Source organism: Hylobates moloch, unplaced genomic scaffold (genome assembly GCF_009828535.3).
Source record: "Hylobates moloch isolate HMO894 unplaced genomic scaffold, HMol_V3 SCAFFOLD_3, whole genome shotgun sequence".
In the NCBI taxonomy this organism is placed as follows: Eukaryota; Metazoa; Chordata; class Mammalia; order Primates; family Hylobatidae; genus Hylobates; species Hylobates moloch.
Genome location: NW_026652278.1, coordinates 148,530,718 through 148,556,397, shown reverse-complemented (window position 1 = coordinate 148,556,397; position 25,680 = coordinate 148,530,718).

Sequence of the window (25,680 nt, the reverse complement as noted above, 5' to 3'; positions counted from 1 at the left end):
GGTATGTTGGGAGATGGGAAGGAGGTGGATTGGCGAATGACTTCATGCCGTAAAACACAGCACCCTCACTCTTGAAGCCAAAGCAAATATTTTGAGGATAAAGTAACCTCTTGGATTTGAGTAGCACATTTGATATGACAGTACAAGGTTGTCTGAACAAACGTACGCCATTTCCAATATGCCTGCCACACCCTGCTTCTGGAGAAAATGCTCCTTTATTTCAGAGGTGAAATGTGACAGTGGTGATGTAAGTGGTGAGTCCTCCTTTTGTTTGTTGTTTTTGGGTCTTTTTGGTGTGGGACAACATTCAATCTGATTATTGCTAAAAGTCAATTGTTTTCTCATTTGGAAGTCAGTGTCCAGAAATCGAGAACAAAGGAAGCATTTCCCAGTGAATGAAAGCCCTTGAGTATTTACTGCATTAAAGGATTGAGGAAAGCAGGTAGCACCAGAAGGAAATAGGGCTGTGCCTCGAAGCAGGTGGGCAACACAACAGCCAGCAGGAATAAGCTACCCTTCAGTTCAAGTTATACACTCTCTGAAATTGTTAACATTGATGATAATGCCTTACTTATTTAGAGCTTCTCCTCCCTTGACTTCCGAGACTGACAATTCCCTGTTACTTTTCTTTTTTTTTTCTTTTGCTTTTTTTTTTTTTTTTTTTTTGAGACAGAGTCTTGCTCTATCACCCAGGTTGGAGTGCAGTGGTGCGATCTCAGCTCACTGCAACCTCCTCCTCCTGGGTTCAAGCAATTCTCTTGTTTCAGCCTCCTGAGTAGCTGGGATTACAGGCACCCGCCACCACGCCAGGCTAATTTTTGTATTTTTAGCAGAGATGTGGTCTCGCCATGTTGGCCAGGCTGGTCTCAAACTCCTGACTTCAGGTGATCCACTCGCCTCGGCCTTCCAAAGTGCTGGGATTACAGCTGTGAGCCACCGTGCCCAGACTCTGTTACTTTTTCTACCATTTTAGTAACCCTTCTCTCAGATTCCAACTGTTCATCCCATAAATGAATGTTTCCCAAGTATTATCCACTAACATGAGAATTCCCTGGATATTCATCAGCATCCCAGGAAATAGACTATGGGAAGTGATATTTTCCATGCTATCTAAGTGGGGTTTCTACACACAGGAAACAATCTCTGCCTTAAATATTCTTGTTCCTCATGTTTCATCTCTCTCTACTCACTTCTTGGACAACTGCATGCACAGTGTTTTCTTCCAGCCACCATTTACGTATTTATGAAGCACAAATCTTTCTCTCCAGCCCCAAACATTCTCTTGGTCTCCACTTTGTCAACATTCTACTATATATCTCCTCTATAGGTCCCATAGGAATCCCAATCTCTCACCACACATAAAACAAAACATTTGTTCAGGATTCACAATTCTTATCTTCTATGCTAACAGCAATATCTACCCATTTCCCCCATTCACAAACCAAAGAATAATTCTGAACTCTTCTTCACTACCTTAAGTCATGTACCAAGTCCAGTTAATTCAATCTTTTAACTATCTATATTTAATTCTATGTCTTTGTCAAGACTTCATGAATTTTTATTTGGATTACTAAAGCATCCTCCTTACTGGTCCCCCAGACTTCGGCAAGACACGTAGGAAAAAAATGAGGTGTCAGCTCCTCTTTGTATGAACTTGAGTAAGTGATTTAATTTTCCTCCTCCTAGGGTAATAGCTATTGAAGGAGTTAAGCAGGTAAAACACAAAACAGAAGACCTAGAAAGAATAAACATGAAATACTCACTACTTTGACTTCTTCAGAGTAGGCAAATGTTCATACTGTTTTCAAAATGATTCCCCTAAAATGCAAATGTTACCATGCATGATTCACAGATGCTCATGCCGTTCACCTGTTTATACACACCCAGTGATGGCTCAGACAAACCTGAAAGTCGAGAGCATGGCATTCAAAGCCCTTCATGTTCTGCTTCCGTGACATTTTCCTCAGGCACCCGTAATCTGTCTCTACACCAATTATGTCTTGCATGCCATCACTAATTCAAGAATTAGTTCAATCTAGGAAAGGACAGTAAATTTACTTGCGCGTGGTAAAGGTTATCTTTCTTGTCTGCTGCCCCCAGCCAGCCACTAAAGAGAAGAGCCAGTGCTGGTTCATACCCACAGGGACGCAGACCACACTTCTTTGTAATTAATCGCAAGTAATGATCTGCCTTGTATAAAAACGTATTTGAATATCCAGGGCTGGTTTTACACATAATTTTCCGACTCTTTCAAAGTGACATATGCTGAATAGCAGTGTGAATTTACAGCCAGGCTTTCTAAGCCATTATCACTGCTTTAATGACAAAATACTGTCACCAGCACCTCAACCTTCATCCAAGTTCAGTTTCTGCATTTCACCTGCATCAGGACTTAGAAATAAAACCCCAATTTTCTTTACAATGTACCCACAGTGCCTATCCACAGAAAGGCTAGCCTTAGGGTAGAAGAGAACCTTTATTTTTAAAGATTCTATCTTTGGGGCTTGTTTCCAGAGGAGCTCCTAAAGCCTTTTGTAGCTAAAGAAACCACTGTTCAAAGAGAAGCACCAAAAGCCCAGTAAACCTCCAGACATTTCATTCCCAGGGCTCTGGGGGTATTATAACCTATGGCGCAAGCTCGGTGACCATTGTACACTATGTTGCTTGTAACCTTTTTTTATAATACTAAGATAGGAAAAGATAGGCTGACATAAAAATCAAGGAGAACCAATTTTTTTTTCTATAACATTTTAATTTGCCTTTTAAAATAACCCTGCTCATTCATTTGAATTAAAGATGGGATCACATGAGACTAAAGAGGAGCATATGACTTATTATATTTAAAAGAATTCTAAATTTGCCTTAGAAGAGGTTCTGATCACATAAAAGTATGTTGTCTTATTCTAGTGTTGTGATCATCAAGGCAGATGATTCTGCGGTTGTGATCATCAATGCAGATGACCAGAATAAGACAACACACTTTTTTTTTTTAATTTAGTAGAGATGGGGTTTCACGTTAGTCAGGCTGGTCTCAAACTCCTGACCACAGGTGATCCACCCACCTTGGCCTCCCAGAGTGCTGGGATTACAGGCGTGCATCACCACGCCCAGCCTGACAACATACTTTCATGTGATTTATTATCTCTATTGATAATTATCTCTCGATAATAAATGTGTTCAAAAACCCATCTTTCACAGTCAAATAGAAGTTTAGATGTTTTCTTCCTATGACATCCCTCTACCAAAATGCTTAGTTTCACTGAGGATTATTATATTTAATGTAGTAATATAATATTTCCAAGACATTAATCTGTGCAGTTTACATTTCTTAGTCTCCCATCTTCATCCCCATCCCCCATTAGAGCTGCCAGGCTATTTTCTTCTTCTTTCCTCCAAGGAAGAATGTGAGGAAGCAGAAGTCCAGGAAAGGGGATGTATTAATATCTTTCTCAGTTTCGTGTTTGAACTGACAAATTTGTTAGAGAAATAAGAAAACAAAGACCAAATTTTTTTTGGAGGGGGGCATATTTTTTAAAAAAGTTCACAGCTGTGGGCTAGTAGGAGACAAGGAGGGAAAGAAATACAGAGCAGAAATTAATGACAATATAGATAAATACATGTTCCAGATAAAGAGATTCTGAAACCTGCCTCTCCAGAGAGTCAGCAGCACTGGAGGTAAGTATGTTAGAGCCCTGTGTGTGCGGTGTATGAGACTAAGAGCAAAGAAGATATCTTCCGTAGGAAGAGTCCTCACAAGGTGGTGTTACATGCCAACAGGTTCCTATGCCCACTAAGCAGTAAGAGACCCCCTGCACTGAGACACCAGGGTTCATGGCAAAGAAAGAGTTTAATGATTGCAGGGCACCCAACAAGGAGATAACAGGAGATGCACAAATGCATCTCCCGGAGGAGCTCTGAGCTGGAGTTTTTATGGAGATCTTGAAGGATGAGGGGCTGAATAATTGGGGTCATTGATGGGTCTGGGTAAGGAAGATGAAGTCATCAGTATGTGTGAACTGCATTCTTTGATAATTCAGCTCCTTGTGGTCCTGCAGACCAGCTGAGTAAGTAGTTTCATTAGTGGGAAGGACCTGAAAAAATATCTCGAAGGGAAAACTTAATGTTTCATAATGTTCAAATTGTTACCTGTAGAGCAGTTAAGGCGATCTATAATCTTGTAAGAGGGTCTACATGATTCTGAGGCAAAAGGCAATCAACTACGAAGAAGCGGTCAGGCAGTAAGCTGACCAAATAATTAATGCTCAGTGTGCTGCAAGCTGGGTTTATTTCATGTCTCTCTCTCCCTTTTTTCTGGTTAATTTTATAATGTTTATAGGGGCGGATTCAGTGGCATGGGTGGATAATGGACTGAGCTAGCCCAGGCTCTATGTCACATACAAGGCACGAGAATTGTGGAATGATTCTTATGTCCCCAACAAAGTCCCAGAAGAAGCAAAGATGCCACCAATATATAAAGGGTCCAGGCAGACAGGGCCAAGCTACATTTCAGCATGATCTTCAGAAATCAAAGACCAAGGTTCAAATGGGACAATCAACATATCACTAGATCTTCACATAGACAGGCAATATATGTTTTTCACTCTCCAATCTCCTTGAATTCTATTGAGTCACTATAACCCTTATTCCCAGAATTTATATATTTATCCTGGGAAGAAGGCACTGGCAATGATCAAGAATGAATTTTTCTCACTGCAGTAAAATGGGCAGATTGAGTAAAAATTAGGCTGAATTAGGAAAACAAAATATAGAGCTATTTTTTATAAATAAGCTTGTAACCCTTACAGTTTACAGTTTATAAATAAGTTTGTAGCCCTTATAGCTCATTATAAATTATTCATTCATTAGAATACATGTAACATTCTAACCCTTTGTTAGAGCTCACCACCAGTCGTGTTTCCATGTACATTGTCATCATGGCCCAAATATTTGTTAATCATATACTTTGTATAGGACATTGAGGTTATGTTGAATTAGACTACATGAATGGTAAGTTTTATGCAATAAAGTGTTTCTAATTTCTTAGAGTTTCAGAGAGAACACACTAACCAATATAGAAATGAACAAAGATTCATGAAGAAATCTATCAAAAGACTACACATTTCTTTCTAAGAAAGAAAATAGAGCCAGCTTGAATTGCTTCAGAGGATGACTATTTGAAATTAACATAAAAGCAGCATTGCCACAGCCCAAGAAACTACAAGACAGGACTCATGGAGTCTGACTGATTGATGCAATTTTCATATCCATATACACTCGGGATTTTTTTTTTATGCTGGAAGTATTTCAAACTTTGAAGCACTTATTAGGGTACCAAAAAATATCCTACTCAACTTCCACTTCAGAACTGATCATTAAAAGAGTACTCCACCTTAGATTATACTGCGACTCTCTATCTCAATATTCTTAGATACTTCAAGATGTTCAATGTGTTAAGGATGAACAAAAAGCTCAGGTAGGCTGGCACAGTTTGCAAGTAAGACTCACAAAGGCTGCCTCTTCTTCATAGCGTCAGACTCTTTTTTCCGCAAAGCGGGGAAAGATCTATTTGACACATTTCTCAAGGATTCTTTTATTCTGTCACTTCTCAAGCAGAGAGTAAAAAACACCTTTCCTCTTCCCCCTAGTAATATATTTTGTGATTTTTCCATCAGCCCAGCAACTCTGAAAATCTGCTGAAAGTCACTTTAGTGCACTCACATAGGAAACTGCATTTTCCTACTAAAAAAATAGAAAAAAAGCCACGTCACTGTGAAAATATACGCTATATATGGGCATATAATATATGTATATATATTCCTATTGTGTATATATATATATATCCATCTATAGAGACATAGATATACATAGTTTAATATAAAATCTCCAGGAACAGATATTTTAAATGTAAAATTAGGAGAACAATTCAAGAGACGCTGGGAACACAAAAGGAAAGACTGTGTCATCAATTGTATGATTTCTTAAACATTTCTACAACAAATAGCATAAAATTCTAATTTTAAAATACAAGCTTTATAATCACCAGATGATTTATCTGAAGCATAGAAATATTTAGGACTTGCAGTTAATAACAGTTTAGTTAACATCACCGCAAAAAGGCTTAAAAATTATTCTACCACAAAGAATGAGATGTGATGGTCTGGTGAAATATTTCCAGGAGCATATTATCATCTTATATGAATCTCTTTCTGGTACAAAGCAATCAGCAAGGTGTAGAGAAGTGGACTGAAAAAGTAGAAGCAATAAAACTTAGAAGTTTGCTACAAAGAAGAAAATATTTTTAAACTCACTGGTGAAAGCACGTTGTGAGCTTTTAAAAAATATGGAAGATCAACACACCCTATATGCAGATCTTTAAAAGCCCGTGTCTTAGAATAACACTGGATTTCCTTGGCTATTTCAAAAGTCTTATCCTTTCATTTTTTTATATTATAAGTTCTGGGATACATGTGCAGAGTGTGCAGGTTTGTTACATAGGTATACACGTGCCATGGTGGTTTGCTGCACCCATCAACCCATCATCTACACTAGGTATTTCTCCTAAGGCTATCCATAACCTAGCCCCCCAGACCCCAAAAGGCCTCAGTGTGTGATGTTCCTTTCCCTGTGTCCATGCGTTCTCATTGTTCTACTACCACTTATGAGTGAGAACATGCAGTGTTTGGTCTTCTGTTCTTATGTTAGTTTGCTGAGAATGATGGTTTCCAGCTTCATTCATGTCTCTGCAAAGGACATGAACTCATCCTTTTTATGGCTGCATAGTATTCCATGATGTATATGTGCCACATTTTCTTTATCCATTCTATCATTGATGGGTACTTGGGTTGGTTCCAAGTCTTTTCTATTGTGAACAGTGTTGCAATAAACATACATGTGCATGTGTCTTTATAGTAGAATGATTTACAATACTTTGGGTATATACCCAGTAATGGGATGGCTGGGTCAAATGATATTTCTGGTTCTAGATCCTTGAGGAATCAGCACCCTGTCTTCCACAATGCTTGAACTAATTTACACTCCCACCAACAGTGTAAAAGTGTTCCTACTTCTCCACATCCTCTCCAGCACCTGTTGTTTCCTGACTTTTTAATGATCACCATTCTAACTGGTGTGAGATGGTATCTCATTGTGGTTTTGATTTGCATTTCTCTAATGCCCAGTGACTATGAGCTTTTTTTCATATGTTTGTTGGCCATATAAATGTCTTCTTTTCAGAAGTGTCTGTTCATATCCTTCAACCACTTTTTGATGGGGTTGTTTTTTTCTTGTAAATCTGTTTAATTTCTTTGTAGATTCTGGATATTAGCCCTTTGTCAGATGAATAGATTGCAAAAATTTTCTCCCATTCTGTAGGTTGTCTGCTCACTCTGATGATAGTTTCTTTTGCTGTGCAGAAGCTCTTTAGTTTAATTCGATCCCATTTGTCAATTTTGGCTTTTGTTGCCATTGCTTTTGGTGTTTTAGTCATGAAGTCCTTTCCCATGCCTATGTCCTGAATGGTATTGCCTAGGTTTTCTTCTAGGGTTTTTATTGTTTTAAGTCTTACATTTAAGTCTTTAATCCATCTTGAGTTAATTTTTGTATAAGGTATAAGGAAGGGCTCCAGTATCAGTTTTCTGCATATGGCTAGCCAGTTTTCCCAACACCATTTATTAAATAGGTAATCCTTTCCCCATTGCTTGTTTTGGCAGGTTTGTCAAGGATTTGAATAAGCTTATGCACCATGATCAAGACAGCTTCATCCCTGGGATGTAAGGCTAGTTCAACATACACAAATCAATAAATGTACTCTATCACATAAACAGAACCAATGACAAAAACCACATAATTATTCCAATAGATGCAGAAAAGGCCTTTGATAAAATTCAATACTCCTTCATGCTAAAAACTCTCAATAAACTAGGTATTGATGGAATGTATCTCAAAATAATAAGAGCTATTTATGATAAACCAAACAGCCAATATGATACTGAATGGGCAAAAGCTGAAAGAATTCCCTTTGAAAACTGGCACAAGGCAAGGATGCCCTTTCTCACCACTACTATTCAACACAGTATTGGAAGTTCTGGCCAGGGCAATCAGGCAAGATAAAGAAATAAAGGACATCCAAATAGGAAGAGAGAAAGTCAAATTGTCTCTGTTTGCAGATGACATGATTGTATATTTAGAAAACCCCATCATCTCAGCCCAAAATCTCCTTAAGCTGATAAGCAACTTCAGCAAAGTCTCAGGATACAAAATCAATGTGCAAAAATCACAAGCATTCCTAAACACCAATAATAGACAAACAGCCAAATCATGAGTGAACTTCCATTCACAATTGCTACAAAGAGAATAAAATACCTAGGAATCCAACTTACAAGGGATGTGAAGGATCTCTTCAAGGAGAACTACAAACCACTGCTCAAGGAAATAAGAGAGGACACAAACAAATGGAAAAGCATTCCATGCTCATAGATAGGAAGAATCTATATCATGAAAATGGCCATACTTTTTAAAGTAATTTATAGATTCACTGCTATCCCATTCAAGTTACCATTGACTTTCTTCACAGAATTAGAAAAAAACTACTTTAAATTTCATATGGAACCAAAAAAGAGCCCATATAGCCAAGAGAATCCTAAGCCAAAAGAACAAAGCTGGAAGCATCATGCTACCTGATCTCAAACTATACTACAAGGCTACAGTAACCAAAACAGCATGGTGCTGGTACCAAAACAGATATATAGACCAACTAAACAGAACAGAGGCCTCAGAAATAATGCCACCATCTACATTTCCAGTTAATTTTCTAATAATTACTGAAATGTGGGGGAAAGCCTATAGCATCAATTTTGTAAAACATAAAAATAATTGTTTCCAATGACTTTCTTATTTTCTCTCCAATATAAAAATATGGCCTCTGTAAAATGCAATTCTGAAAATATAATTTATAATTCCCACAGTCTGAGGATATTGGGAAACACCCCTTAATCTGCTATATTTTATGTAAATTCTCAAGATTCAATATGTTCAATTGTTACCCTTACCAAATTGCTTTGGAATTGCATGACTAATTTAAAACTGAACAACAACAAAAAACAGCAGTGAGTCAAACAGTTCACTGTCACAATTATTCTTCAATTCATAAAAATAAGAAATGTCATTGATCCTTCTTCCTCAAAAGCTATACAAATTGAATTTTTAAAAATTAATCAAAATGAACACTTTCACTATACAAGTGATCATCTGCTAATAATGTATGGAAGTCTTACAGTTTAGACTTATTATAAGGAAAAAATAACCCCTTCAAAACTTCTCAAATTTAATCTTTTTTTAACTTTAAGTTTAGGAGTCCAATCACAGGTTTGCTATATAGGTAAACTTGTGTCATCGGAGTTTGTTGTACAGATTATTTCGTCACCCAGGTATTAAGCAAGAACCCATTAGTTGTTTTTCCTGATCCTCTCCCTCCAAAAGGTCCCAGTGTATGTTGCTCCCCTCTATGTGCTCATGTGTTCTCAACATTTAGCTCCTACTTAGAAGTCAGAACATGCAGTATTTGGTTTTCTGTTCCTGTGTTAGTTTGCTAAGGATGATGGCCTCCAACCATGTCCCTGCAAAGGACATGATCTTGTTTTTTATGGCTGCTTGATATTCCATGTTCTGTATGTACCACATTTTCTTTATCCAGTCTATCATTGATGGAAATTTGGTTGATTCCATGTCTTTGCTGTTGTGAATAGTGCTGCAATGAACATATACATGCATATATCTTTATAATAGAATGATTTATATCCCTTTAGGTATATACCCAGTAATGAAATTGCTGGGTCAAATGGTATTTCTGTCTTTAGGTCTTTGAGGAGGAATCGCCACACTGTCTTCCACAGTGGTTGAACTAACTTACATTCCCATCAACAGTGTATAAGCATTCTTTTCTCACAACCTTCCTACCATCTGTTTTGTTTTTTTTTTTTTTTTTTTTGACTTTTTAATAATCGCTATTCTGATGGATGTGAGATGGTATCTCATTTGTGGTTTACATTTGCATTCCTGTAATGATCAATGATGTTGAGGTTTTCATATGATTGTTGGCTACATGTATATCTTCTTTTGAATAGTGTCTGTTCATGTCCTTTGCCCACTTTTTAATGGGGTTGTTTTTTCTTGTAAATGTAAGTTTCTTGTAGACTTTGGATATTAGACCTTGGTCAGATAGATTATAAAAATTTTCTCCCATTCTGTAGGTTGTCTGTTCATTCTGATGATAGTTTCTTTTGCTGTGCAGAAGCTCTTTAGTTTAATTAGATCCCATTTGTCAATATTGGCTTTTTGCAATTGCTTTTGGTGTTTTCATCATAAAATCATTGCACATGCCTACATCCTGAATGGTATTGCCTAGGCTGTCTTCCCAGGTTTTTATAGTTTGGGATTTTACATATAAGTATTTAATTCATCTTTATTTTTGTATATGGTAAAAGGAAGGGATCCAGTTTCAATCTTCTGCATATGTCTAGTCAGTTAACCCATCACCATTTATTGAATAGGGAATCCTTTCCATGTTGTTTGTTTTTGTCAGGTTTGTTGAAGATCAGATAGTTATAGGTTTTCAGTCTTGTTCCTGGATTATCTATTCTGTTCCATTGGTCTATGTGCTTGCTGTTGTACCAGGACCATGCTGTTTTCATTACTGTAGCTCTGTAGTATAGTCTGAAGTCAGATAGTGTGATGCCTCCAGCTTTGTTCTTTTTGCTTAGGACTTCCTTGGCTATTTGGGCTCTTTTTGGTTTCATATGAATTTTAAAACAGCTTGTTCTCGTTCTGTGAAGAATGTCAGTGGTAGTTTAATGGGAATAGCATTAAATCTATAAATTGTTTTGGGCAGTGTGGTCATTTTCAATATATTGATTATTCCTATCCATGAGCATGGAATGATTTTCCATTTGTTTGTGTCATCTATGATTTCTTTGAGTAGTGGTTTGTAGTTCTCCTTGTAAAGATAATTCACCTCCCTGGTTAGCTGTATTCCTGGGTATTTTATTCTTTTTTGTGGCAATTGTGAATGGGAGTTCATTCATAATTTGGCTCTCAGCTTGACTGCTGTTGGTATATAGGAATGCTAGCACTCTTTGCACATTGATTTTTGTGTCCCAAGACTTTGCTGAAGTTGTTTATCAGCTTAAGAAGCTTTTGGGCTGAGATGATGGGGTTTTCTAGATACAGGATCTATATATATGATCATGTCATCTGCAAATGGGGACAGTTTGACTTCCTCTCTTCCTATTTGAATGCCTTTATATCTTTCTCTTGCCTTGATTTCCCTGGACAGAATTCCAATACTATGTTGAATGTGAGTGTTGAGAGAGGGTACCCTTGTCCTGTGCTGGTTTTCAATGCGAATGCTTCCAGCTTTTGCCCATTATGATGTTGGCTGTCGGTTTGTCATAGATGGTTCTTATTATTTTGAGGTATGTTCCTTCAATATCTAGTTTATTAAGAGTTTTCAACATGAAGGGATATTGCATTTTATCAAAAGCCTTTTTGGCATTTATTGAGATAGTCATATGGTTTTTATCTTTAGTTCTGTTTATGTGATGAATCACATTTATTGATTTGCATATTTTGAACCAACCTTGCATCCCTAGGATAAAGCCTACTTGATTATCATGAATAAGCTTTTTGATGTGCTGCTGGATTCGGTTTGCCAGTATTCTGTTGAAGATTTCTGCATTGATGTTCATCAAGAATGTTGGCCAGAAGTTTTCTTTTTTTTTATTGTATCTCTGCCAGGTTTGGTATCAGGATGATGCTGGCCTCCTAAAATGAGTTAGGGAGAAGTCCCTCCTTTTCCATTTTTTGGAATAGTTTCAGTAGGAATGGTACCAGCTCTTCCTTGTACATCTGGTAGAATTCAACTGTGAATCCATCTGGTCCTGGGCCTTTTAGTTGGTAGGCTATTTATTACTGCCTCAATTTCAGAACTCATTATTGGTCTGTTCAGGGATTCAATTTCTTCCTGGTTCAGTCTTGGAAGGGTGTATGTGTCCAGGAATTTAACCATTTCTTCCAGCCTTTCTATTTCATTTGCCTAGAGGGGTTTATAATATTCTCTGAGGATTGTTTGTATTTCCATAGCACAACTCTTTTGCAAGATAATGAAACACTAAAATCTTCTCATTAATTAAACTACAAGAAAAGAAAAACTCAGAACAAATAGAATTAAATAATCTATCTCATTGATAAAAGTGTATACGAAATAGAAAATCCAAAATACATTTCCCCACTCACTCTTAGCAAATTAATTAATTAGTAGTTGAACAGAAATACATTAGTCATCTACTCATTTATAGCAACCCCTTCTTTAGTTAGTAGTAATAATATTCACGTATATTTGGGAGCAATAAGTACAAAAGAATTAAATCAATGTATTTAATAAAAGGATGCACTTTAAATTCTAATTTTCTGAGTTATTTTTCTAATTTTAATCAACATACAATCAACATTTCTGAACACCTAATGGCTTATTGAAATGACTGTCAAGTTTCTTAAAGGTTGATTTTTGAGATTTTTTTTCCTAACAGCTTACTATTTGAGTCACCTTGATTATTTATATAAAGTGTAATACTTGTTCTTTTTTGTTGAATATGCATTCAAATTTTGCATAAGAATGCAGGTGACCTGTAACTCTAAAGTGCCAATTTTTCTCACACTGACAAGTAAACATAGAAGTCTTTTCTTACTGCCTATTAACTTATTTTGATTGGGAAAAATTATAAACATGATTACATTTTTATGTTCCTTCAGGTGATTTTGAATCAGATCAGTTGTTCATTTAGGCCTGAACATCCTCAGAAATCAAGATGAGTAGTCTATATCTAGATTACAAATGTAAATGCAAATGTTTAAAGAGTCAGCTGATTGAGATATGGCAACAAGCTATTGATAATGATCTACGCCTTACATCTATGCCTTAGAACAGTTGCAAACTAATTGTAGTACTTTATTGTTACTCAGAGGTGTTCTGTGAAATCTTTTTTCAAGTGGAAATTCTAAAATTTAATCTCCCATAATCTATTATAATGTACATCTCAAGACCCACATTCAATTTACAGTACACTTGATACATAATGAAACTTCTATCAATCACATAGAAGCAAATCTACCTAGGTGGATGAGCAGTACTATCATATGACTAGAACTAGGGCAGCTAGAAGTCACTTGATTTTCCAAGCCAGATATTCAGAAATCTTCTCAGAATCATAGCTGTTCCTGAGCACCCACATCCCTATTCTCCACATACACACTGTTTCAAAGTCCTACTGATTCCACCACCTTAATAAATCTTCATCCATCCATTTTTCTCTATTTCCACTGTGATTGCTTTATTTTAGTCCCACCTCATCTCTCACTCACACTACTGCAATTGTCTGGTCTTCATGTCTCCAGTTTCTGCACTTCCTGATGCTGTTGTCCTAATTTTAGTTAGAGTGAGGTTTTTCTAATTCCATTCCCTCCTTCAGTTTTACTTACTGCCTACACTGTCTACACCCCTGGAATAAACTACGAAGCATCTGTGGTCTGGTCTCTACTCGTCTTTTGTCTTCTCCTGGAAGCCCTCTCACATCATATTCCATACTTACAACTACTACCAGTTTCTTTAACATACCAGAACCCTTCGTGCCTCCAAGTTTATGTCACATCTTTTGCCTATATAATTACTCCCTCTCTATTGCATCCCAGCCACAGCCAACTTTCTGGGAAATTTAGCTGTTCTGGTAATCCAAGGTAGAAATGATCATCCATTCCTGGGAATGCCCACTGTGCCCTGCACATATATTGCCATATCCCCTGGAACTCTTCACTGCACACTTGGGTGTCTTATCTCCTTGTAAGTTCTTTGAGGTTGAAGACTGTTATACTCATCTTTTCTTCCTCAGCACCTGGTACGGTGCCTGGATTATAACAGTAAATCAATGTTTTTTGAAGAAGCCACTTAATAGAAAACAAAAAAAAAACTTATTCTGCCTTTCTGAGATGAACTCTATGTCAAATTACATATTGAAACACCTCTCAACACTAGACTAGCTTAATAAAGAATGATATTAGCAGTCTATGAACTGTTATCCATTTTCTGTTTTTAATTTTTTGAGTAGATGTCACTGCTAAGTTAAATCACATAGCAGAGTCATCAAGTGGAAAAGAACTTAACAAGGATTTTTCATTTGGTCTCTGGGAGCCTGTGCACACATAGTCCAAAGAAAAGCACTTTGCTTTTTCCAATGTCATCGATAACTTCAATTTTACATTAATTAAATGCGCTCTGTCTCATCTCTGCCTACTTCTCAGTACTTTCTACTTAACTATACCCTCCTAAAAGCTTAAATGTGAAGAGCACTGAGTTTTAGAAAGGGGACTGGTATGGGGCTAAGAAATTGGTGTTCCACTGCTGGCTTTTTCTCATATGAATATTATGATTTGGGGAGGCTGCAACTTATAAGGCATTAAAGAAAAAATCTAACAGGACAACTTTAATTGCTTAGAAAAAATTTTCTATATTATTGAAGCTCACAAAACAGGAATTACTTAAATGGATAAATATATTAATGCAGGTGGAACTTTATTAAAATGCCAATTATCTCTAATGGATCTATAAATTTCATTTATTTTCAAACAAAATGTTCTTATAAGTTTTTCGTGGAACCTGAGAAACTTATTCTAAAACTCATTATCAAATACACAAGGGTGAAGAATAGCTAAGACAATTTCATTTTGAAGTTTTAGGAAACTTGCCCCACCAAACGTCAAGACTACTTACAAAGCTGTAGTAATTATGATAGTGTTGTAGTGATACGGGAATCAACAAAAAAATCAACATAACAGAATACGGAACACAGAAACAGTCTTGTACATATATGGACACTTGATATATGACACTGGTGGCCTTAAAAGTCAATAGAGGAAGGATGGACTCCTCAAACAGTGCTTTTGGGACAATGATTATGTGATCATATGGAAAAAATGAGATTCATACCCCATACCATAAATTTTACAATTCATTCTAGGTCCTTTAAAATCCTAAAAGCAGAAATCATATTCCTTCTATGTGGAAATATACATAAATATGTTTATGATTTCTGATCAAATTTTCTAAAATAAAACATCAAAACCCAAACTATAAATAAAAAGACCAAAAATTTAACATTAAAAATAAAATATTTCACTTATCAAAAGACACCATAAATAATGACTTATACAAATGTATCTAGTAAATAAGTAAATAGCATGAACGTATACAGTGATCTTAGTACGTGTACCCTCATTAAAGTATTATTTATAATAGCAGAAGTGCTTCCAGAAAAGTTCCCTAAACCAGGAACAATTTGATAGGAGTCAAAGCATTGGACCATCCATGTCCTTGTGACCCCGCCGTCAATCACCACCCTTCCCATCAGACATGTAAAAGAAGAGATGGAAGATGCCTATAAAGGGGTTTCTTTGAAGAGGGAGTTTTCAATGACTGAGTTGAAGATTCCTCTACACACTCTTCAAAACAAGAGAACCACTGGGAAAACTTGGCACGTGTCCTCTGGAATTTGAAGGACATAGGAACTGGTGTCTGACTTGCACATGAGTCCAATTGGACGGAGCTGACTGGTGGCCAAACTACAAGAGAAAAGGCTTTGTTGGTGATTGCCTGAACTTGCAGAATTTGGTTGGCCAGTCTTGAATATGTGTATTTCTTGTTATGTTCTGAATTGCATCCCCTCAAAATTTATATGTTGACGTCCTAACCCCCAGTACCTGAGAATGTTACTCTACTTGGAGATAGGACCTTAAAATAGATAACATTAGGTCATTAGGGTAGATCCTAACCCAATATGATTGATGTCCTTATAAGAGGAAATGTGAACACAAACACACCCACAGGGAAAATCATGTGAAGACACTGAGAGAAGACTGCCATTTACAAGACAAGGACAGAGGACTCAGGAAAAAAATAAATTTAAAAAAAAAATCCTACTGACACCTCAGTCTCACACTTCTGGCCTCCAAAACTGTGAGGATATAAATTTCTGTTGTTAAATTTATATTCTGTGGTATTTTGTTATGGCAGCCCTCACAAACTAATACACTCATGGGCCAGAGGCAAGCTCCATGGAAGTGAGCTGTTTGGGGTTTGTCTTAACAGAGATTCCACCCAAGAGGATCGTTCTAGATGGATAACGGGACCATAGCAGCAGGACTGGGAGGGGAGCAGGGAGTTAGTTATGATCATCAGGAAAATTGACTTTGGGGCACTCCAGCAGTGCAGAATTTTCTAGTAATCCATATAAGGATCCCACAAGAGAAAACGTAAGCTCACCGTCTGCCATACCCAGGGAACACCAATTCCAGATTATAACTGTAAAAGTTGAATGAAAATCTTTCTGTCCTCTTAATTCTCTTTCCTCCCCCAAGTTACCTACCTTGGGGATCAGTGAAGGTGAAAGTAGCAGAGTAATAAATAAGTGGAGAGAAAAACAGAGGCATCAACCACAGCATCCTTTCTCATTACAGGGTGCCCCATCTGAAGTAAACCTGGTCTAGGGGATGGAGGAGCTTTAAATTTGGTGAAGATTCAAGCTGTGATACTAGAGTTGGTCAGACTTTTATAACTACCAATACAAAGCAGTGGGAAACTATAGAGTGACAGCCTAGGGATGAAACCAGAAGTAGGAAAATAAATCCTGCCTGAGAGAGTGAGTTAACGAGGGATGGTGAGAAAGGCTGAAGAGACTTCCTACCGCAACTGGGCAAGTCCATAGCTTTAATAAGTCAGTTACAGCAGACTAAATAATAAATAATACACATTATTAATATGCGATGTATTATATAATTAATGATTCAAATCAACGCCCTTTCCAGCTTAAACAACTACATAAAGTAGATCCTGAACACTCTGCCTCCAAACTCTTTTCTTAATTCACACATTTTTTCATTCTTTGTTCACCCAACTAATAGTTTTGGGGGTTGTCCTGTGTGCCAGGCAGTGTGCTAAGCTCTGACAATACAATGGTGAACAGAATGCATGCCCTCATTGACCTCAAAACATTACAGTGAGATGGGAGTTACTGTTACTACTCCCCAAGTGATGCTACAGATGATACAATGAGTCACTCAGGCCTTGGAGACTGCAAGGAAGGCACACAGGCTGCTCTCAAATCCAGGACTGATAAAATCACAGTCTGCATCCTTTTCATTATTATACCTTGATTCTTATTCACCATGAAAATTGTTTTAACTGAGTGTTAGCAGAGCCTTCCTACACAATAGTGCTGAAAGGTTGAAGATCTTTCTATGTTCTATACCATGAATGACACATGTAACCGCAGGTATATAAACATTTTCCAGGAACACAGTCCCTTCTTCTGTGCAATACAATGTCTACACTAAATTGCTAAAGCTTCCTCAAATGCTACTTTTTAAAACCCTAACAACTAAATTGCAAACTTTGATAAATTGATGCAAATAGTAACACCAAAAAGTTTAATTTTTAAGGTACTACTGTTGGGTCACAAATTTCATTAGAACAAAGGGAGGCAGTCGTAACGGAAGTTACTATTCACAACATTACATTAAAAATGAAAGTGCAAATTACATCAGGTTAAAATTTTGGAACCAAAGCTAAGATATATTATTATTTCCTTATAGCCCATTAAAAACATGAAATTACATTGGCTGCATTATTCTAACACTGTTAATGTTAAGACTATATTTTGTATTTATTCAGAATCTTACTGGTGACTATTGTTGCCTCTGAAAATTTTCCTTTCAAACTCTAAATTCATTTTATTTGTAGCTAAAACAGTTCTTTCTACAGGATAATAGAAGATCTTGCCTACCAAAGAGGAAAATTTTCAGCTGTTTATGTAAACCCATTGTTACTCTCTGAAGCCTATAAAAGTGACACATTCAGTGTTTACTGGAAGGTCTTATTATTAGAATGAATAGTTATACTTTGCTCCCATGATGATCTAAACATATTTTTAAAAACCAAAAAAACTGAACTGTTTATGAAACTAATTTTTTTCCTTTCTTTCAACTCACCAGTCCTCTCCCTGCTGAGTGGAATAAAGTTAATGGTACAAACTATTAACTATTTAATAAATAATACTGAATACATTAGTAAATCGGTAGCACAGAAAGAGAATATACTCTGAGGCAGGCGTCCCCAGCCCCCAGGGTCAACGCAGACTGTACTGGTCCATGGCCTCTTAGGAGACTGGCTGCACAGCAGAAGGTGAGTGGTGGGCAAGTGAACATTACTGCCTGAGCTCTGCCTCCTGTCAGAACAGCTGCAGCATTAGATTCTCATACGAGCGCAAACCTTATTGTGAACTGCACCTGCGCGAGGGATCCAGGTTGCACGCTCCTTATGAGAATCTAACCAATGCCTGATGATCTGACATGGAACAGTTTCATCCCACGCTGCTCCCTGCAACCCCCCCACAGGTTGCAGAAAAATTGTCTTCCACAAAACTCCTCCCTGGTGCCAAAAAGGTTGGGGACCACTGCTCTAAGGAATGTTGGTTCATTCTCCAACTTAGTATTAGTACTTTAGGGAAATGCATTCAGCCTTTATATTGTTCATTCATTCATCAACCCTTTAGTTCATTCAACAGTATTTACTAAATAGCAAAACAGTCTGCTTAGCCCTGGAAATATAAAGAAGAATAAAATTTCCCTTGGCTTAAGCAGCTTACTTCTAAGGCGGAGAAATATAAAAATGCAATGTTGCCATTGCTTTAATACAAATACATAGGTTCCAAAAGTAAATGTTACTAATGCTGCTTCCGTGAGTGAACATACTTAGAAAAGACGAAGGAGGAAATAACTAAACTTGCTCTTAGAAGAGAAGGAGAATTTTATATATGAGGAAAGCAGAAAGAATTCTAGAAAAAGAGACGAGAGACTGCAGAGGCATGGTATTGTCAAATGACAACCAGTGGTCAGAAATGAAACTTTGAACTTCTCTGAAGTTTACTTGGACCTGGTGTATTAGTCTTCTCAGGCTGCCATAACAAAATACCATAGGCTGATTGACTTAAATAACAAAAATGTATTAACTTACAGTCCTGGAGGCTAGAAGTCCCTAATCAAGGTGCCAACTGATTTGGTTCTTGATGAGGTCTCTCTTTCTGTCTTGTAAACAGGAGCGTCCTCATATAGAAGAGAGAGAAACACATTTCTCTTTTCCTCTTCTTACAAGGCCACCAGTCCTATCAGATTAGGGCATCACTTACCCCTAATTATCTCCTAAAGGTCCTGTCTCCAAATACAGTCACACTGGGGGTTAAGGTGTCAACATAATGAGTTTTGTGGTGCCATAAACGTTCAGTTCATAAGAGTACTAAATGAGTTTAGAGCATCTGGGGTGGGAGAAAGGTAGTAGATGCTATAAAGTAAACTGGGGGTGAGGTAGTGAAAGATTTAGATTCCACTTTTATTTAGCTAGATTGATCAGTTAGATAGATTTGACATGGCTGAAAAGGTTTAGGGAGAGGAAGGTCCCTTTAGAGGCATACATATAGGGTGGGAACATGGATATTAAGGAGCTATTAAGGAAGTAGAGTCAGTGGGACTAGATCAATTGCACACAGTTTGTAAGAAAAAGAGAGACACTGAGGCTGTTCTCGGGTTTCAAGTTTGGGAAATGGAGGGATCAGGGGTGATGCTTTTAAGTGAAGTAGCAAATGCCAGGCAGGAGCAGATCAGAGACAGAGAGTGTGTGAGAGAGATAGTGTGTGAGTGACAGAAAGAGAGAGTGTGTGTGTGTGTGAGAGAGAGAGAGAGAGAGGGAGAGAGAGAGAGAGGCTGAGCAAGTTTGAATATGATGACTTTGAGCTATCTTTGGAATTTAATAGTTTAGAATATTTTGTAAACGACTGAAAATGCTACCTTGAGATCCCTAGGAGGAAGAATCAAAAATGAAACTCAAGGGAATATTTAAAATATGATTAGAAAGAGAAACCTAAAAAAACTAATTTGTTGGTCCTGGGAGGTAGAAAAAGACCCAGAGAGAGAGCTAGAATGAAGGCCAGTGGGAGCACAGTTTCAGGAATGTTATCTGTCTTGAACGCCCTAGAGATGTTACATAAAACACAGACAAAGAATAAGTCATTAACTTATTTAATTAGGAGATCTTTCATAACTTTTATGGAGAGAAGTTTCAGTGGAATAATAGGGACAAGAATTTTTATGCAGGCAGAGTCTGGATGTATTTTATTCACCACCATATCCTCATTCCAAGCACAGTGCCCAGCACACGTGGTGTATGTTCAATGAGTATTTATGAGAATAAAGTTAATTAGAAACTGAGGAATGATTCAGAAGAAAAAAAGAGGAAATGGAGAATGTCCAAATACTGAAGCTGGCAGAAAAGAGGAGGACAGATTCATACTTCGAGAAAAAAGAACCAAAGAAAGGTTTCTTTCTTTGCTTTAGAAATGGATAGAAGGACCTTAATTACATTTATAGAAAATGAGAAAAAGCCATTGAAAATGGAGGAGAAACAAAGCTAATAGGCCAAGATGGCTAAAAGGACCTTCATCTATATCTGTTCCAATCAGAAGAAGATCAAGATATGTATAAAAAAGTAAAAGTGACTTAGGAATTGCCTATCAATAATTATAAACAAGAATAACTATAATAGCTAATATTTATTATGTGTTTGATAAGTGGGGTTTTTATAATAATTAGATATGTTGTTATGGGTTTTTTGATACTAACAACATATCTTATTTTAGATATGTTGTTATGAACTGTGATCATTATTATACTGTGTCATGAACTGAATGTTTATGTACCCCCAAAACTCACATATTGACAATGAGACTGTACTTGGAAACAGGACCTTTAGGAGATAATTAGGGGTAAATGATGTCCTAATCTAATAGGACTGGTAGCCTTGTAAGAAGAGGAATTTACCTGGCTATCAATGGGACAACAATAATTATAATAGCTAATATTTATTATGTGCTTGATAAGTGCGTTTTTTGATACTAACAACATATCTAATAATAATCTTGTTATTAGATACCACCTTAAAAGGTAATACTATTACATTTCAATTTTGCAAATAAAGAAACTGAAGCAAAGAGAAATTAGGTAACTGGTCAAAGGAAGCATGGTAAATAAGTAGCAAAGTTGGGTTTGAACCCAAGCTTACAGCTTCAATGTCTATGCCATTCATTGCAGCATTAAAGTACTCAGTCAAGGACAATGTATTATTCCAGCCTGTAAGTCCAGCAGGCAGGTGCTGTGTAACTCCAGTGGGAGGCACCCCAATAGAATAAAGTCTTTTCAGTGGGAAACACAAAATAAATTCATTTCAATACTAATCATAATTATCACTCCCTTGCAGATGTAGTTTTAAAAGAACATTTATGTGTGTGTAAATAACTTTGAACAATGTGAAGATATTAAAAAAACACATATCATGCTTTTATGCCCCAAAATTGACAATAAATTCTGTTCATAACATCAGCAGGGCAGCTGAATTTTAGTTGATTTCAAAACTCAAGTTTACCAGCTTAAAGTTTTAAAAGATGTAGTTTTAAAAGAATATTTTATGTGTATGTGAATACCTTTGAACAATGTGGAGATATTAAAAAAAATCATGCTTTTATGCCTCAAAATTGACAATAAATTCTCTTCATAACATCAGCAGGGCAGCTGAATTTTAGTTGATTTCAAAACACAAGTTTATCAGCTGTAAGTTTTATCCTAACCATAGAAAGTATGACATGATCTGAAGAAGGTCAGCATCCCTAGACTTATGACAAACGTATTTTTGGTATATAAAATTGGTCAGTGAGGTAAATTGAAGGGAACTTGGTCAAAATGCTAGTAACAACATATTAAACTATTGTGTTTGATGTTTTCTTTGTATCACTTAACTGCTTTGTAGAAATCCTCAACACTTTTCCATGAAACAGAAAGTAATGGAAAGAAGATGGCTTTTAAAAAAATGGAAATTGACTGGGTGCAGTGGCCCATGCCTGTAATCCCAACACTTTAGGAGGCCAAGGCAGGAGGTATGCCTGAGGCCAGGAGTTCAAGATCAGGCCAGGCATCATAGTGAGATACTCTATCTACAAAAAATTAAAAAATTAGTCAGGTGTGACGGCATGTGCCGGTAATCCCAGTTACTCAGGAGGCTGAGGCGGGAGAATCACCTGAGCCCAGGAGTTTGAGGTTGCAGTGAGTGTTGACTGTGCCACTGCACTCCAGCCTGGGCAACAGAGTAAGGTTCTGTCTTAAAAAAAAAAAAAGTTAAATTATTAGGTCCCTAGTCAGATTTGTTCCCTGGGAATCTTTACAAAGTTGTTGCACGTGTTTCAATAATGTTTTCTTTTTAATATAAAACACTACAGTATACACCTGTGATGTCAGGGTGAGTGCATATTCCCCACACCAGCCAGGTTTAGGAGAAAAATATTCAATTAAAGTAACATTCCTGGCCTTACTAACCCTTTCCCTTGGTGACAGCATGATTTATGTTGATGAGTCTGAGAAAGGAAACTGAGCAAGCTTAGCCCATGACCTGCCTCTCTGTCTTGAAGTCTACCTGCCTGAAGAGAGTATATGTTCTGTTCTTCTTCATGATCCATATCTATGGCTCGGCTTCTTCGTGGAGAAGAGGCCTATCATTGTTCAGCACTGCCTGGAACTGGGTGGATAACTTGGTCTAATCTGGAAAGGAACTATTAGCAAGTCCCATTTGGCTCTCACAAGAAGCTATGACCTTCATTACCAGCTTCATCAGTAATAAAATTGATGTATTCATTCCTATTTGCCTAATTCCCATATCTATCTCTGAAATGGTTATAAGCTCGAATGAGAGAGAAGGGGGGCTATTTATTAGGTCTCTAGAACCTCCATATTAAAAATTGAGAGAAATAGGATTTGTGACAAAAGTGATGCTTCAACAGCAAACTTCAGCAAACCCAAGGGAATACTGGAGACATTTACAAGGAGTTAATTAATAGGTGTACATATGGTAGCAAAAACACTTGGCAGAGCCTTGCATTTGAATACATCACCCAGCAATCCACTGTAAACAATGTTGATTTTGCTTTCAAAAAATATTTTAATGGAATTTAGTCTTATGTAAGCCTTTGCACTGAATAGCCCTAAATTAAATGGGCTCCTTCAAAAATTTAGACACCTGAAATTGTTTAGATGGAGGTCAGTAAGACTTTTAGGCCACTTTTAAAAGACATAACCTTCACACAATTTTTATTGTCCTTCATTCTCTCTCTTAGGTCCTAGAAGTGTTTTCAGTTAGAATTCCAGACAACACCAGGACCAGCACATGTTCCAAATGAACAAATTACGTGGGTGCCAGGTTCTCTAAACAACAACCACAAATCCGATAGTTCACTTAGGACAAAAGTATGCTGCTTGGAACTTCCTATCCAGCTCAGATAATGTGAGTAATGCCTTCCAAATACTAAGCTCACATCATTGGTACCTTTCATTTATCTAAAGCACTTAACCCACGTATTCTTCAGGTCAAATAAATACTCTATCCTGGAAAGCAAAAATACACCGCCATCTACGCTATTTCTTTTCGTACTTTTCGAAGCTAATTTAATGTAATTTAATTCTTATCTTTTTAGGATCGTTAATGTCTTCATCTTTATGGTGTTCTTCCTCTTTCCTCTGACTTCAATTATATGCAAGACTTCCCCTTAACAATCAGTCCTTGACTTTTCTGTCCCTCTAACTACTGTCTATTCTCTCTTTCTTTTCACTGCTCCAAATCTATTCCAAATTAGTTGTCTACATCCATAATTCTTTTTCATCTTATTTCTTAATAGGTCGTCAATATGTTATAGCTCTTTGTACAAGGAGATGGTTAATAACTATCTATTAATTATTAGGAGTTTTTTGGTAATCCAGAAAAATGTGTGACTTAACGTAATTTAGGCTAATTACATTTTTTAATAATCCTGCTATTTTCATAGTTTTCATTCAGGTCAATTTTCCTGGAATTTTCCCTTGAATTTTCTTTGAGTGGATTTTTTTTCACTTTTTTTTAAAGTAATTTGATACTACTGTATCTTCTTCTGCCTTACTAAGCTTTTTCAACTGTAACAGCACAGCAGCAAGAATGTTGAAAAAGGCATTTGAGATTCCTGAATGAATAAAATTTATTCTTGAACAAATAAAAAATAGTAATTTAACATTAAAAATAACACCAATAAAAAATTAATAAATCTGATTGCTTAGGCAATCTTTATAGAAACACTTGCGTCTAAAATAGTATATGGCACAAAATAGGCACTCAGTGAATAAATGTATATATTCATGCCTGATATATACAGAGGAAAGAGGAAGAACACCATAAAGATGAAGACATTAAAGATCCTAAAAAGATAAGAAATAAATTAAACTAAATTAGCTTGACATTTAGCACACTGCTCAGCAAATGGGCTCAAAAAGTGGTCTCATCCTCACATTTCTACATGTGTTCCTAATGACAGAAATTCTTCATAGTTAAATCAAAAACTAAAAAAGGAAGAAAAAACTCAGTCACTTTTTATATTTATCATACCAAATATGAAAATGTATTTTAAAGGAATAAAAAAGTACTGAATGTATATGAGACACTTTCATCATCATCATTATTTTGCATCAAAAGAGACCAGCCTCCTGGGCACTGAGTAAACATGGCAACCAGACCAACCAAGCAAAGTTGGTCCAGAGTCGCTCTCGATCTCCCACGGGGCCATTGGTTCATGAAGGAGGGACAGCGTTGTTTTCAGGCCACATCACAATCTGATTACTGTCACTAAAATGAGTTTTTTGGGTGAGGGAATTTGTTGTCTGACAAATAAACAAAGTCAGAAAACTGAGTAAGATCAGTAATTGAAATAAACCACAAGAAATGGAGGATTATGGCAGTTATCTCAATAATCCAGGCAAGCAAATATTTTTGATTAAAATAAAAGTTCAGAATCTAAATGACCACGATAAATTCTACTTAATCAGCACAGAAAAATATTCAAATTTTAGATCTATATATAAAAATAAAACCCAAGTTTTTATTTCCAAATTTTTATTTCCAAATAAGGTTAGATCATATTGATGAGATTTAGAATGTTTACAAAATTTCACAATAATAATTATTCAAATAAATTTTTCTTTATTCTTAAGAACTACTTGAACATGTCATGAGTAGTTATCAGTGTTGGCTAATAGCTGCTAGTTTTAAATACATCACGAATGCAATATTCATTCACTCCATAAGTATTCACAGAGTATCTCCTCTGTGCAAAATGCTGTGCTGGAGAGGAAGTAAACAGATGGATAAGACATATACTCTTGCCTTCCAGTCAAATAGGAGAAGGAAGACAAGCACATTATTAAGCTTCATAGGAGAAAGAAATAGATTAAATTTTCCAGATCAAAGAAGGGAGGATTTGTACTTTTCCCCATCATGACAGATGGAGAAGTAAGGGAGGCACCATGAGGAATTTAAAAATTCGATTTGTACAAGATTTTACTGGTAAGGATATGAACTTCCAAAAACCTGGAAAAGGACACTCTCAGCAAAGAACACAACATGAGCAAAGCAATGCTATGGTAGTAAACAAGGCTGTGTGCTTACCAAAAGTGGGTTATTTGTACTGG